Raw genomic sequence first — 3,817 nt, 5'->3', positions numbered from 1 at the left:
CGCTCTGTTCCTGATTCTCCCCGTGGCAGACGCAGCATATGCCAGTCAATATAGCAGCACGATTCCTCCTCATCAGAGCCAGGCGTCGGCTAATTACCCAAACCAACTGGAACCGGCACGCGGAATGAGCTTTAATTAAGAAACGGGAAATTTCCAACCTCATCAGGTTTCGCTCGCTCTCCCGATCCCTCCGTCTGCCTGATAGACTTGGAGTGCTGCTGGTCCATTATTCCCTGGGAAGACTTGAGATTTTTCTGGATGATTTTCGTTCAGATGGATGGAAGCACGGAGCAAGAGGGAGCAGGTGATGGCGTTGTTAGTGGCCTTGTTGTTGTTGGAAATGGTTTTGGCCTTATTTGTTCTGATAGCATCTGTTATACTTTGCTAATGAACTTCATATTAGCTTGAAGCGCTTGTCCAGGATGGCTAATGGAACAAGTGTGCACGTGAAGGCATTTACACACACACACACACACACGCACTTTGTAAATATAATTAGTCAGGAAGCTCGAGCCTGTCCTGGACACGCCTGAAAGCTTTGGAGGTGAAAGCGTCATGGCAGCAGCTATTAAAAATCCAGAGTGTATTATAACAGAAATATCATCACGAGCCGTCCCTCGGCAGGGGGGTCGTACCCTCAGGGGGACGTTCTTCCCTTTGAGGTTCTCTACAATACAGTGTCCAATAAACGGAAACGGCTCCAAATAAGTCCCTAATTATTCACCGAACCCCTTTTTTTTTTCTTTTTTTTTTCTTTTTTGTTGTTGTTCTGCTTCTTTAAAAATATTCAAGGTTCGTTAATGAGAGCTGCGTCCCAAATAACACACTGTAGAACACGTTACACACACACACACGCTCTGCTCTTTGTACGTTTTTACTCATCGGACGTATCAGCTGTGTCCCGGTCGATGGCAAATCACGTAGCCCCGCCCCTTTTTTGCTACGTAAGCAAAGCTGTGAGTGTTAAGTGCATCAATTGTCCAACATTCCACATTTAATTTTCCTTTATTATTTTCTTCTTCTTCTTGGAGTTTTCAGTGTGAACATGTGACACCTGATTTCTACTACACAAGGATGTGCCTCTGGTCGCACAGTAAATCACACTGTGGTGGAGATGTGGTAGCCTAGTGGCTAAAGTGTTGGACTACTGATTGGAAGGTTGCGAGTTCAAAACTCAAGCTTCACTACTGGGCCCCTGAGCAAGGCCCCTAACCCTCAATTGCTCCTTTGTATATAAAAATGAGTTAGAATGTTAGTCTCTCTGGATAAGAGCATAAATCAATGTAAATGTAAAAGATAACAAACTCTGCGTTTATAACGTTACTCATTAACCAGAGATGGAGCTGCTGCTGCTGCTGAAGACTTTCTGACCAATCAGATTTGAGAATTTTACTAACTCTGCTAAGAACAAGAGCTTAGATCTGATAACTGCTCTGTCGAGGGAAGTATTTTATTTGCACCCTCGTGAGCCTTGTCAGTTTGTTTGTCCAACCTCTAAGTGTGTCACCATGCCAGCTGTGTGTGTGTGTGTGTGTGTGTGTGTGTGTGTGTGTGTGTGTGTGTGTGTGTGTGTGTGTGTGTGTGCGTGTACGTACATACCTGCCATCTCTCTCTCTCTCACCATATGGTGCTGGTAAAGCCAAGTCCCGGAGTTTTTTTCCTCCAGGAAGCCGGACGGATCGCAGGCCATCAGGAGTCAGCGCTCTGCTCTCTACTGACCCCTGCTTTGATTTCCAATATGTCCTACCAGGCAGACAGATGGTGGCGGAGTAAACGTTTCCTCAGCCGGGCACAGCGGGCACACAGGGTCCAGCTCAGGCACAAATTGGAGGATAATCTAATAGAATATTTGATTCGCCTCTGCTGGGCAGGAACAGGGAAGAGGGCCACGGATAATGTTGTGGTGTTTGACCGGCGGTCCCTCGTCTCCTTCAAACTCTCTTTCTCTCTGTCTGTCTGTCTGTCTGTCTCTCTTTCTCTCTCTCTGTCTCTCTCTCTCTCTCTCTCTCTCTCTCTCTCTGTGTCTCTGTCTCTCTGTCTGTGTCTCTGTCTGTCTGTCTCTCTCTCTCTCTCTCTCTCTCTGTCTGTCTCTCTGTGATTTGTGTGTGTGTGTGTGTGTGTGAATTTCGAACTCTGTGTGTTTTTTCAATTCATTTTATTTGTGTTGCACTTTTAACAATTCACACTGTCTGATTTCTATTTTCTTGCCAAACAGGAAGTGAGGTCACAAATATATCCGAGGCTCCAAATGTGTCTGTGGGGTGTATCAGAGCGCAAAAGGTGACAGGAGGACAGTAAGGTGGATTGTGTGAGTGTAACATCTCTATCTCTCTCTCGATCTCTCTCTCTCACTCTTGCTCACACACACACACACACACACACACACACACACACACACACACACACACGTAAATTCCCACTGTGGCAGCAGTGTGTCTTCATGAATTATGCAGCTTGAGTAAAAGTACATGCTCCGGGGTAGCGGAGGAGACGACTTTCTGCCCCAGAGGCACACAAACACACGACTGAGTGTCCACTCTGTCTGACCTTCTCTAACCTCACACACACACGCACACACACACACACACAGACACACACACACAGAAAACACTTTCTCGCCTTCACTTTCTCTGCAAGGTTTGGGTTATTCTGTTGCTCTCTCACATCACAGCAGTGTCCTTAGAGAGGTGTGTGTGTGTGTGTGTGTGTACGCGTATGTGCGCGCATGTGTGTGTGCGCGCGCGTGTGTGTTTTTTACTTTACAATTTTTACCCACATTATTTCTACATTATTCATTTATTTTCATGTTTATTTATTCTTTCCTTCGCATGTCGTTTATTTACAAATGATTAGTTTCTTAATTCGTTCATTACTCAAATGAATCAGTTGTAAGTAAATGAATCATCTTTATTATTTTCCATGATTTAAAAAAAAAAAAGTTGTGTAAAAAAAAAACCACACAAATTAATTGTGTAAAAAAAAGAAACACATTTAAACAATAATCTGAAAAATAAATCGTGAAAATAAATTTCTGTAAAGATCACTGTTAAATAAATAAATAAATAGATAAATAAAACAAACTAACATTTGAACTAAAATTATATTTAAAATAATGAAACGAACAAATTTGTACACATTTTAAACTGTTTTATTGTAAACCGTTTGCCTTTCATGGGATTCTTGTTTCTGTGTGATTATTTTATCTTCAGGTGGATTTCTGAATTTATTTATTTTTATCTATTATTAAATTAAATCTATTTTTAACCTTTAACCCCGACACGAGAAATCCAAACGAATCTACATCACTGATAAAAACTTTGATCAACTTGTCTGTGAATCCTATCGATGTTGTATGTTCACGATCTTCTTATAGATTTTATTTTTTTTTATTCAAACCTTCGGATCCAAGAATCAGGGAATCGTACTGAAGGAGCTGGGATTCGTTTGGTCATGTGATTTGGAGGCCACTGATGATTGGACCGGTTCCAATCTTCAGCTTATTTGGTGGTTCGGTTTGGATTCTAAACCAAAAAAAAAAACAGGAAATAACTGAGCAGGAAAAGCTCCCAGGAAGTCAAGCTGGTAAGTGTTTGATATTGTTTGATATTAATGAACTCGCAGCTCCAATTTTTTGATGGATTGAACTGTTATAAACTCTTATATACTGTATTATAACACCTTATAATCCTTTCTCTTTATACATAACGGATGTATTATATTAGATGTTGTATCTGGTGTGTGTAAGTGATAGTGAGAGACACTATTAATCTTGCTCTCTCACACACACACACACACACGTACATGACACAGATAGACG

The 3,817-nt window shown here is 41.7% G+C and overlaps 1 long non-coding RNA gene across 1 annotated transcript in view; it reads left to right on the top strand.

Annotated features, from left to right (window-relative positions):
- Positions 1–2,308, top strand: part of LOC113648565 — a 16,278-nt gene extending 13,970 nt beyond the window's left edge. The window contains exon 3 of the long non-coding RNA XR_003441952.2: positions 2,216–2,308. This is a non-coding gene — a long non-coding RNA (uncharacterized LOC113648565). The remainder of the gene's footprint in view (positions 1–2,215) is intronic.
- The last annotated feature ends 1,509 nt before the right edge of the window (positions 2,309–3,817 follow it).

The sequence above is a fragment of the Tachysurus fulvidraco genome, chromosome 2, assembly GCF_022655615.1.
Source record: "Tachysurus fulvidraco isolate hzauxx_2018 chromosome 2, HZAU_PFXX_2.0, whole genome shotgun sequence".
Classification (NCBI taxonomy): Eukaryota; Metazoa; Chordata; class Actinopteri; order Siluriformes; family Bagridae; genus Tachysurus; species Tachysurus fulvidraco.
Note: the sequence above shows the minus strand (reverse complement) of the source record. Positions and strands in the feature narration are given on the sequence as shown.